We start from the raw sequence: 12,873 nt of genomic DNA on the forward strand, positions 1-12,873 counted from the left end.
TTAGACGACAAGCAGGCATAAGCTTTGAAATGAAAATAACAGCAATAACAAATTTCAACTTAGAATCTTGTAAATGATGACATAGGTGCGGTGTACCACCTGTTTACAAATTATGCCTCTAATTTTGGGTCTCGCGTACTACCGGTATTTCCAACCACTTGCCACTTTTCCATTCTTTACGTATATTTACATGAAGGATCCATACATTGGCGCGTGCATGTCTTAAAAATATGAACTAAGGGGATAATTGCCATTACATAAGGAATAATTCCATGTTATTCTGTGTGGTGCCTCAGTGATCAACGTCTAGTCTCGGCCTTCTCACCTAGAGTACAGAGACCACAGTGCACACTTCTCAGCCGCAGCCTGAGGAATAGAGGCAGTCTCACACGTTAGCAAACAGTCGCACTGTCTGGCTCAACTCAGGCTCTCCGAGCTGTCTGAGTTCCCTCATGGGCAGGGGCATTGGAAACCATTGCATGGCCCGTCTACTTCGGCTCTTTACACCCTCAGGCTTCCACATCCTCGGACTCCTTCCCTAGCCACCTCAGATGCCACAGTCTTCCAGTTACTCATTCTCCTGCCGGTTCCCTCAATCCCTGCCATGACCTGGGCAAATGCTGACCCTGCTATCTTCTTCCTCATACAGAGGTCCCTGTGCAAACTGTCCTGCTGGACAGGTTTTTGAAGTGTAAATGCTGAGGCAATCTTGCTTTGCAAGATTATTTCTGAAGTTGGGGGGCAACAGGTACTCTTATACATTGCGTCTGAGCACCTACATTGGCGTAGCCATTCTTTAGCATAATTTGGAACAATTTAGTCATAAATACACACACACATATACATGTACACACATTTTCATATAAAGAGAATCATAACGTAGATACATATTGTGTGCGTTTCTTTCAGTTGTAAAATTTATTGACACAAATTTGTTTATAATACTCACTTATTATTATCCTTTAAGTTTTTTTTGGAATTTGTAGTGATGTGTTTTTTCTAAATTGAGGTGAAATCCACATAGCATAAAATTATCCATTTTTTAGAAAAAAATGTTATTGAGTTTGATAGTTAACAACCTTGCGAAATTTCAGTTGTAGATTATTGTTTGTCAGTCATGTTGTAGGTGCACCACTTCTCACTTTGTGCCCACCCTCACCCCTCCTTTCCCCTGGTATCCACTAATCTGTTCTCTTTGTCTACATGTTTAACTTCCACAGATGAGTGGAGTGATACAGAGGTTGTCTTTCTCTATCTGGCTTATTTCACTTAACATAATATTACCCTCAAGGTCCATCCTTGTTGTTGTGAATGGGATGATTTTATCCTTTTTTCTGGCTGAGTAGTATTCCATTTTATATATATACCATATCTTCTTTATCCAATCATCAGTTGATGGGCACTTGGGTTGCTTCCACATCTTGGCTATTGTAAATAATGCTGCAATGAACATAGGGGTGCATGGGACTTTTGGAATTGCTGACTTCAAGTTCTTTGGATAGATACCCAGTAGTGGGATGGCTGGGTCATATGGTATTTCCATTTATACGTTTTTGAGAAATCTCCATACTGTTTTCCATAGTGGCTGCATGAGTTTGCTTTCCCACCAGCAGTGTATGAAGGTTCCTTTTTCTCCGCGACCTCTCCAAGATTTGTTACTTTTTGTTTTGGTTATTTTTGCCATTCTAATGGGTGTAAGGTGATATCTTAGTGTAGTTTTGATTTGCATTTCCCTGATGCACAGCGATGATGAACATCTTTTCATGTGCCTATTGGCCATCCGTATATCTTCTTTGGAGAAATGTCTTTTCATGTCTCCTGCCCATTTTTTGATGAGGTGGTTTGATTTTTTTGTCGTTGAGTTGTGTGAGCTCTTTATATATTATGGAGATTAACCCTTTGTTGGATATATGACTTGCAAATATTTTTTCCCAATTAGTGGGTTGTGTTTTTTTTTCAATCCTGTTTTCCCTTGCCTTGAAGAAGCTCTTTAGTCTGATGAAGTCCCATTTATTTATTCTTTCCATTGTTTCCCTTGTCTGAGAAGACATGGTGTCTGAAAAGATCCTTTTAATACTGATGTCAAAGAGTGTACTGCCTATATTTTCTTCTAGAAGCCTTTTCAAAGTGAGCAATACATTGGTGTTTAGTACATTTAAAATGTTGTGGAATCACCACCTCTATTCTGCTCCAAAACATTGCTGTCACCTCAAAATAAAACCCCATACACTTTAACCAGCTACTCCCATTTCCCCCTCTCCTGCAGCCTCTGGCAAACAGTCTGCTTTCTGTCTCTACGTATTTGTCTCTTCTGGAAATTTCACTTAAATCGAGTCATACAATATGTGAGATTTTGTATCTGGCTTCTTTCACTTAGCATAATGTTTTTGAAGTTCATCCACACTGAAGCGTATATCAGTACTTCATTCCTTTTTTCTGGATGAATAATATTCCAATGTATGTATATACCACAGTTCTTTATCCATTCGTCCCTTGATGACAGCTCACGGACCTATGAATTGTCTCAACCTTTTGAATACTGTGAATAATGCTGCTGTGAGTACTCGTGTACAAGAATCTGTTTGAGCATCTCCTTTCAATTCTTTTGAGTATAGACCTAGGCTTGGAGTAGCTGGGTCATATGGTACTTCTGTCTTTCACTTTGTAAGGAACCACCAAACTGTTCTGCACAGCAGCGGAGCCATTTCGCATTCCCACCAGCAATGTTCAGGAGTTCCAATTTCTCCACATCCTCACCAACACGCCTTATGTTCCTTTTTAAAAAAGTTATAGCCATCATAGTGGATGTGAAGTGGTATCTCATTGTGGTTTTGATTTCCATTTACCTAACAATTAATAAATTTTCCTCCAAGCACTGCTTTTGTTGAATCTCACAAGTTGTAGTATACTGTGTTTCTGTATTTAAGTGTCTAAAGGTATTTTTAATCTCCCCCATGATTTATTCTGTGACCAATAGTTTGTTTAACTGTGTGTTGTTCAGTTGTCACATATTGGTGCATTTTCTGGTTTTCCTTTTTGTTATGAATTTCTAGCTTCCTTCCATGGTGGTCAGAGAAGATACTTTGTGTGATTTCAGTCTTTTGAAATTTATTGAGAGTGACTTTTGTGGCCCAACATAACAGTTTTTCTAGAGAATGTTTCAGGTACCCTTGAGAAGAATGTGTATTCCAGTGTTTTGGGGTGAAGAGTTCTATACATGTCTGTTATAGTAGATTTATAGTGTTGTTGAAATCCTCTACTTCCCTATTGATCTTCTCTCTAGACGTTTTTATCCATTATTGGAAGTGGGATATTGAATTCATCAACTATTTTGTAGAACGTCTATTCGTCCCTGCAACTCTGTCAACGTTTGCTCCATATATATTGGGCTCTGTTGTTTGATGCGCATATGTTTACAATTATTATATCTTCTTGATTAATTGATGCTTTTATCAATATCTGAAAACCTTCTCTGTCTCCTGTAACAATTTTTTACCTAGAGTCTATTTTGTCTGATTTTGGTGCAGCCACCTCAGCTCTCTTGTTCCTACTGTTTGAATGGAATACCTTTTTACATTTTTTTCCATTTCACCCTGTTTCCTTTTTTTTTTGCATCTAAAGATGGTCTTTCGTAGATAGCATATGGCAGTATGTATTTTTTAAATCCATTCTGCCAGTTTCTGTCTTTTAATTGGTAAGTTAACTGCTCTACATTTAAAGTGATTACTGATAATGAAGGAATGTTCTGCCCTTTTGCTATTCGTTTTTTATGTGTCTTATATCTTTTTTCTCCCTCAATTCCCACTAAAGTGGATTATATGTGGTTTATTGATTTCTTTTCTAGCCTATCTTTTTGATTCACTTCTGTGTGTGTGTGTGTGTATAATTTACTTAGTGGTTAGCATGAGTACTACAATTAACCTTCCTAAATTTTAAAAGATCTCCTTTGAATTGACACCAACTTAACTTCAGAGGCATACCAAAGTCTGTTTCTGTACAGACACATGCCCCCCTTTATGCTCTTATTCTCACAGATTACTTCTTTTCACTTTGTGTGACACTTAACATAGATTTATTATTATTGATTCATGAAATTCCTTTCCAATCATGTAGAAGACAAAGTAGGAGTTACCAAGCCAAAATTCAACAATACTGGCTTTTAAGTTTACCTATGTAGTTACCTTTACTAAAGTTCCTTGTTTCTTCATGCGGCTTCATGTTACCGTCTAATGTCCTTTCATTTCAGTGTGAAGGACTCCCGTTAGTGATGTTTGTAGGGCTGGGATAGAACCAACAAACTCCATCAGCTTTTGTTGATCTGGGAATGTCTTAATTTCTCCTTCAGTTTTGAAGGATGGTATGAAGATTAAGAAAGGGAAACCTCATTTAAATGGAGGTGGGAAGCCTTGTACGGAGTGCTCTCACACCCATACCTTCCATCAAAGCTTACCTTACAATTTTGGGTAGGAAGTGCAACTACTTTAGTACTCCAGCAGGAGGAAGGAAGATTTTTCTCTTTGCCTAGCAACAGCCCAGTTAATGAGAAGCCATTCCCACCCTGAACTCTTACTGTCCTCCAATGAATTTTCATTTAGAACAGCCCCTCCCAACTTCCCCCTTTTTCCTTTTCTTTTCTTTTTAATTTTTTTATGCTTTCCACTTCTTCTTTTTTGTTTTGGTGAGGAAGATTGGCCCTAAGCTAACATCTGTTGCCAATCTTCCTCTTTTTTTTTTTTTTCTCCCCAAAGCCACAGCACATAGTTGTGCATCCTTGTTGCAAGTCATTCTAGCTCTTCCATGTGGGATGCTGCCACAACATGGCTTGATGAGTGGTGTGTAGGTCTGTGCCCAGGGTCCAAACCGGCGAACCCCGGGCCTCCATAGCCGAGTGCGTGAACATAACCACTCCGCCATGGGCCGCCCCCCCCGTCCCCGTTTTTCTATAAGAGCAGTCTCTCCTCCTTTGCTCTCTGGATTTGCCTATGGTGTGCTATAGCTTGCATTTCCTGAATTGCAATTCCTCTGGCTATTCCTGAGTAAACTTATTTTGCTGGTAAGGTGAACAAGTATTTTATTTTAAAGTTGACATTAAATGGCGTCAGAAAGTGGGATCCAAGGGATGTGACCCCTGAGTGATGGTCACTCCCGGAATTGAGTGAGGTACCCACATTGAGCCTCTTGTGCTCATCACTTCCATGAGTCACAGCCTACTTTTGGTTTGGTAAGTCTCATGTCAGATTCTGAGCTCTGCTCTCCCTGCATTTTGAGCTCTCTGACTTTATTCGGGGTCACTAAAGGCTTTGTCCTTTCAGGTTCAAGGCTTTGTCCTTGGTATCAAAACTTCATCCTTGGTGAGTACTCAGCTGTTTTCCTTTCAAAAGTGTGCTGAAACTTTGGTAAAGTTCCCTTTGGAGTCAGGCTAGCTAGGAATTTTCTTTTGTTCTTGGAAGAATGTGAGAAATGGGATCCCAGTCATCTAAGTGCTCTAAGGGCAGCCCTCCATCAGGGATCCTGGAGGTTTTATTTTTAAAAACTAGGGTCCCTCCTCGTGAGTGTTTCTAACTGAATGGACCAATTTAGCCAAAATTGATTTAGAACACCAATGGCCATTTTGGAGAATTTTGGATCTCCCCAAACCTGCTTTTCTCAGAGTTAAATCAGAAAGCTGTGGCCCTAAAATTAAACAGATCGAACGGGATGCCTATTGTAATTGGTAGCTTGAGGTCTCCAAGCATATTCAGGACTCTAAAATTGCCTCTCTGCAAAACACCATACCTAAATTAACTGAGACAACCAAACAGCTAAAGGAAAACAAAGTGGCTTCTGAAGCCTCATGTTCCCCTCCCCTAGCTTCTTTGTCTCAGGCTCCACCTCTGATGCCATCTTCCTCTTTCCCTTCTGCACAGCCCTCACCTCTGCGTCCGCATTTAATTCTCTTGCCAAACTCCCTTTCTTCTCTGAGCCTCTCCCTACTTCCTCCTCCTCTGAACGTATCAGAACCTGCCCCTTTAAAGTTAAGTCTCCTGAGGATCCGAATAAACCCCAGATTTCTTATATTCTCTGGACTAAAGCTCAATTGTGAGCCATAGTTAAAGAGTTTCCCAAAGTAACTGAGGACCCCCTTGGGTTTGCTGAAGAATTTAACATAGTCATTCAAACTTATCAACAAAGATTTTCAGGTTTACATCAGTTAGTCTACATGCTTGTTGGTGAAGGTCAGGCGCAACATTGGATGAAACTTGCCCGATGGAAAAACCCTGAAAGGGATTTAGAAAAACAGACCCTTAACTTTTGGCTAAATACCCAAACGACTCGCTAGAGAGCTTCACTGAACAATTACGGTAGCTTTTCCTAAGCCCATTGATTGAAACGAAATGCAGGCTTGCACACAAAAGGCTGATGAACCTGTTCATAACTATCATAATTGGCTTCAGATCGCTATGAAAAGATTCTGGCCTCCTCATGGATGTTAAGTCCACTCTGATAGCCTTTAATTCTATGTTTATTAATGGGCTGAACCAGGACCTTTCCTTCTAGTAAAAAGGACCAGGATGAAATGAGAGACTACGTCCACTCCAAATTTGGTCCATCTAGCCAATCAGCTCGCTTGCAGCCTAGATGATTCATCTAAAAGGAGGACCACAAAAAGCCTTAATTTTCAATTTCAACAAATAGAGGCCCCTAGACAGAACTAGAAATTTTCCAGTCTCTTCTATTATTGTAAAAAGACAAGGCGTTTGAAGAGAGATTGCCTCAAGCATAAGCCCTCCAGGGATTTCCAGCGCTCTAACCACCCTTTCCAGTGCCTTCTTAATCCCCAACGGTGATGCTCTGAGGAACCACAGGGGCTTTTCCAAATTCTTCCCCTTAATCAACTCGGGGAAACCACTCTCCAGATTGGGAATGAATTTTTCTCTGTACTTGTTGACACTGGAGCCACGCTCTTGGTGCTCAACCCCACTGTTATTAAGCAGCCCCTGCCTCAGAGTAGTGAAACGGTTAAGATAGTGGGAGTCTCAAACAAACCCCAACAGGCCCCTGTCTATAAACCCATTCCTTTTTGTTTAGGGAGATACCTACCCCTTTCTCCTTTGTTCCTCTGCTCCTGTTCATTTCTTGAGCTGAGATTTCTTAGAAGAATACCATGCTGGAATTTTTTTCTCCCAGGAGGGGGAAATAATTCTAGAATTTGACAGCAGCAACCAAAATAGTCAATGAGGTGAATTAAATGGCCCTTTGATATCTTTTACTTGCTCCATCTCTCGTGACACTAAAGCTAATTCCAAGGACATTAGTCATTTGTCCCTATTAGGTCAGATACCAGCCTCTTTATGGGCAAAATCTACAACCGCTATTGGCAGAATCCATTGTACACCTTTATTAAGATCCACATAGATCCCTCAAAGCCTCTTCCCGGGATTAATCAATACCCTCTATACACCTCCATAAATAGAGGTGGTCCAGGGCATTAAGCTGATAAACAGAGGATATAAGGCCCAAGGCCTTACTGTGCCTTGCACTAATCCCTGTAACACTCTTATTTTGCCTGTGAGAACACCCAGTGGCCAAGGATCGAGGTTTGTCCAGGACCGCCGAGCAATAAATAACATCGTCATCCCTGGGCACCCGGTTGTTCCTAACCCTAATATGCTACTGGCATCCATCTCCACTGAGCACAAATTCTTTACTGTAATTGATTTATGCAGCATATTATTTAGTATTCCAGCTGATGAAGCTAGCCCATACCTTTTTGCCTTCACTTGGGAAGGAAGACAATTCACCTGGACAGTAATGCCTCAAGGCTTTACTGAAAGGCCTTCTTATTTCTCACAAATCCTGAAGGCTGATCTGGATATTATAAAGTTTCCAGCAGGGGCTCTACTTTTTTGCAATATGTGGACAATTTGCTTCTTTGCTCTCCCCTCCAAACCTCTTCACAGGAAGACAGCATCCACTTGCTAAAGCTTTTAGCCTTAAAGGGACACAAGGAAAACAAGGGAAAATTGCAGTTTGTCCAAACCCAGGTTTGGCATTTAGGACATTTGATATCAAAACCAGGGGTATACTTAGACCCAGACAGGCTTCATGGTGTCCTGAGTTTCCCAAAACCCAAAACTAAACTGTCAACTGTGAGGTTTTCTCAGACTAGTTGGTTATTGTGGAAATTGGATTCCAAATTTCTCCCTTCGGGCCAAACCTCTGCATGTTTTACTAAAGAAAAACAACTCCTATCCAATTTTATGGGAAGAACAGGATGACGTAGTCTTTAAAGCCTTAAAGGAGAGTTTAATGAACCCCTCTTCCCTTCAGCATCCCAATTATCAGCATCCCTTTTTCCTTTTTGTACATGAAAAGGAAGGCAATGCCCTTGATGTGCTCGCCCAAAAACACGGGGACCACCATCGACCCATAGGGTATCATAGCCACCGACTGGACCCTGTGGCATGAGGGTAGCCCCCTTGCCTTAGGGCCATACTTGCTGCTGCCCTTTTGGTTAAGGCCACTGAATAAATAGTTGTGGAATCCCCTTTAACCGTCCTCGTACCCAAAGCAGTGGAAGCCCCCCTAAATTCTCACCACAGCTCAACATCTTTCAGCCACCTGTCTCATCTCTTACAAGATCCTCTTCCTAACTGCTCCTCATATAACTCTTTCTTGCTGCAATCATCTTAACCCTGCTACTCTTCTCCCCTCCATTACCGATGATGTCCCTCTTGACTGCTTAACACTAATGGATCACCTCCTGACCCTTCCCGATGATCTGCAGAAAACTCCTTTGAGTAACGTAGACTTCTCATGGTCCACTGATGATTCTTATTTAAAAGGTGGCGATGGCAAATATTGTGCTGGGTACGCACAGTCAACATCTTTTGATGTAATTGAAGCAGTACCTTTGCCTTTGGCTACTATGGCCCGACAAGCTGAATTATACATACTTACATGGGTCTGCACCCTAGCCAAGGGCAAAACTGCCAACATTTACAGTGATAGTACATACACTTTCAGAGTAGCGCACGATTTTGGCATATTGTGGAAGCATCGTGCTTTCCTCACTTCCAGCAGAAATAAAAGTAAAAATAGCCCTTATGTTTGAGAATTATTGGATGCTATACTTTTACCTGCTGCTTTAGCTATTATTAAGATCCTGGGACAGTCAAAGCCTGACTCTCTGGAAGCTAAAAAAAATCACCTTGCTGACACTGCTGCAAGGAGTGCTGCTCTTAAAGGAATCAACAGCAGTCAAATTGCTACCATGGTCCAACAGATATTTCCCTAAATGATATCTTAGAAAAACTGGCTAGAGAAGCCCCACAATCAGCCTCAGAAAAGTAAAAGCAATATCCTCAGAAAAAGAACTAAACAAAAGAGAGACAAATAATCTACATGATAAGGAGTACAAACTAATAGTCATAAGGGTGCTCACTGATCTTTGGCGAAGAATAGATGAACACAGTGAGAACTTCAACAAAAAACTGGAAAATATAAAAAAGAACCAATTATAACTGAAGAATACAATCATGGAAATAAAAAGTTCACCAGAGGGAATCAATAGCAGAGTAGATGACACAGAAGAATGGATCAGCGATCTGGATGAAAGAGTAGAGGAAATCACCCAAGCTGAAGAGAAAGCAGAAAAAGGAACCGAAAAGGATGAGGACAGTCTCAGGGACATCTGGGACAACATCAAGCATACTAACAACAGTATATAGATGTCCCAGAAGGAGAAGAGAGAGACAAAGGGACAGAGAAACTATTTGAAGAAATAATAGCTGAAAAATTCCCTACCCTGAGGAAGGAAACAGACATCAAGGTACAGCAAGCACAGAGAGCACCAAACAAAATAAACCCAAGGAGGTTCACACCAAAACACATTGTAATTAAAATGTCAAGAATTAAAGATAAAGAGAGAATCCTAAAATCTGCAAGAGAACAGCAAAAGTTACATCTAAAGGAAACTCCACAAGGCTATCAGCTGACTTCTCAGTAGAACCTTACAGGCTAGAAGGGAGTGGCACAATATACTCAAAGTGCTGGAAAAAAAAATTACCCTATACCCAAGAATACTCTACCCGGCAAGGTTATCATTCAGAATGGAAGGACAGATAAAGAGTTTCCTAAAAACAAAAACTGCAGGAGTTTATCACCACTAAACTGGCCTCACAAGAAATGTTAAAGGGACTTATTTAAGTGGAAAGGAAAAGACCACAAATAGGAATAAGAAAACTACCAAAGAAGATATATCAATGGCGATGGCAAATTTACAGAAAAGGTAGTGAGTGGATCAACCACCTATAAAGCTGGTATGAACGTCAAAAGGCAAAAGTACTAAAACTATCTATTTCCATGAGAAGAGGCGAAGGAATACCAAAAAAGAGGTAAAATTTGATATCCAAAACCTAAAATGTATGTGGGGGGAATAAAAGTGTAGGGCTTTTAGTAAGAGATCAATCTTAAGAGACCATTAATGTAACATACATTGCTATTTACATAGGTTATTATATATGAACCTTATGGTAATCACCTGGCAACCAAAAACTTATAATAAATACACAAAAAGAATAAAGAGAAAGGAACCCAAACATAATACTACAGAAAGTCATCAAATCACAAGGGAAGAGAGCAAGAGAAGAAGGAAGAGAGAAAACTACAAAAACACCTAGAAAAAAAGTAACAGAGTGGCAATAAGTACACACTTACCAATAGCTACTTCAGATGTCACTGGACTAAATGCTCCAATCAAAAGACATAGGGTGGCTTACTGGATATAAAAAACAAGACCCATATATATGCTGCATACAGGAGACACACTTCAGACCTAAAAGCACTCACAAACTGGAAGAAAAGGGATGAAAAAAGACATTCCATGCAAAGGGAAATGAAAAGAAGGCTTGGGTAGCAGTACTTGTATCAGACAAAATAGGTTTTAAAACAAAAAGTGTAACAAGAGACAAAGAAGGGCATTACATAATGATAAAGGAAACAATCCAACAAGAAGACATAACACTTATGAATATGTATGTGCCCAACATGGGAGCACCTAAATCCATAAAGCCAATATTAACAGACATAAAAGGAGAAATTGAGAGTAACACAATAATAGAGGACTTTAAAACTCCATTTACATTAACAGATAGATCATAAAAGCAGAAGATCAATAAGGAAACAATGGCCTTGAGTGACAGATTGGAACAGATGGACTTGGTAGATATATATAGATCATTCCATCCAAAGACTACGGAATACACATTCTTTATGAATGCACATGGAACACTCTCCAACATAGAGCACATATTAGCCCACAAAACAAGTCTCAATAAATTTAAGAATGTTGAAATAATACCAGGCATCTTTTCTGACCACAATGGTATGAAACCAAAAATCAGTTATAAGAAGAAAACTGGAAAAGCCAGAAATACATGGAGATTAAACAAAATGCTATTGAACAACCGTTGGGTCAGAGAAGAAATCACAGGAGATATCAAAAAATACCTGGAGATAAATGAAAATGAAAATAGGACATACCAAAATTTATGGGATACCGTAAAAGTGGTACTAAGAGGAAAGTTTATACCAATACAGGTCTACCTCAAGTAGCAAGAAAAATCACAAATAAACAATCTAACAATGCATCTAAAGAAACTAGCAAAAGAAGAACAAATGAAGCCCAAAATCAGAGGAAGGAAAATAATAATAAAACTCAGAGTGGAAATAGATGAAATAGAAACTGAAAAAAAAAAAGAACAGAAAAAAAATCAATGAAACTAAGAGCTGCTTCTTTGAAAACATAAACAAAATTGACAAATCTTTAGCTAGACTCACCAAGACAAAAGGAGAAGGATCACATAAATAAAATCAGAAACGAAAGAGGAGAGATTATGACAGACACCACAGAAATACAAAGGATTATCAGAGAATACTATGAAAAGCTATATGCCAGCAAATTGGATTACCTAGAAGAAATGGATATATTCTTAGAATCATGAAACCTCCCAAAACTGAATCAAGAAGAAATAGAGAATCTGAATAGACCAACCGCTAGTAAGGAGATCAAAACAGTAATAAAAAACCCCCCAGAAAACAAAATTCCAGGACTAGAAGGCCTCACTGGTGAATTCTACCAAATATTCAAAGAAGACTTAGTACTTATCCCTCTCAAACTCTTCCAAAAATTTGAAGAGGAGGGGCAGCTTTCTGTCTCATTCTACGGGGCCAACATTACCCTGATACCAAAACCAGACAAGGACAACACACAAAAAAAGAAAATTACAGGCCATTATCACTGATGAACATAGATGCAAAAATTTTCAACAAAATACTAGCAAATCGCATACAACACATTAAAAAGATCATACACCATGATCAAGTGGGATTTAATTCCAGGGATGCAAGGATGTTTCAACATCCACAAATCCATTACTGTGATACACCACATTAACAAAATGAAGAATAAAAATCACATGATCATTTCAATAGATGCAGAGAAAGCATTCGACAACATAAGGTATCCATTTATGATAAAAACTCTAAATAAAACGGGTTTAGAAGGAAACTACTGCAACATAATTAAGCCCATATGACAAACCCACAGCTAACATCATACTCAATGGTGAAAAACTGGAAGCTATCGCTCCAAGAACAGGAACAAGGCAAGGATACCCACTTATGCAGCTCTTATTTAACATAGTATTGGAAGTCCTAGCCAGAGCAATCAGGCAAGAAAAAGAAAGAAAAGGGATCCAAATTGGAAAGGAAGAAATAAAACCGTCACTATTTGCAGATGACATGATTTTCTATATAGAAAACCCTAAAGAATCCACCAACAAGCTATTTAGAAATGATAAACAAATACAGTAATATTGCAGGGTACAGAAT

Source organism: Equus przewalskii, chromosome X (assembly GCF_037783145.1).
Source record: "Equus przewalskii isolate Varuska chromosome X, EquPr2, whole genome shotgun sequence".
Taxonomy (NCBI): domain Eukaryota; kingdom Metazoa; phylum Chordata; class Mammalia; order Perissodactyla; family Equidae; genus Equus; species Equus przewalskii.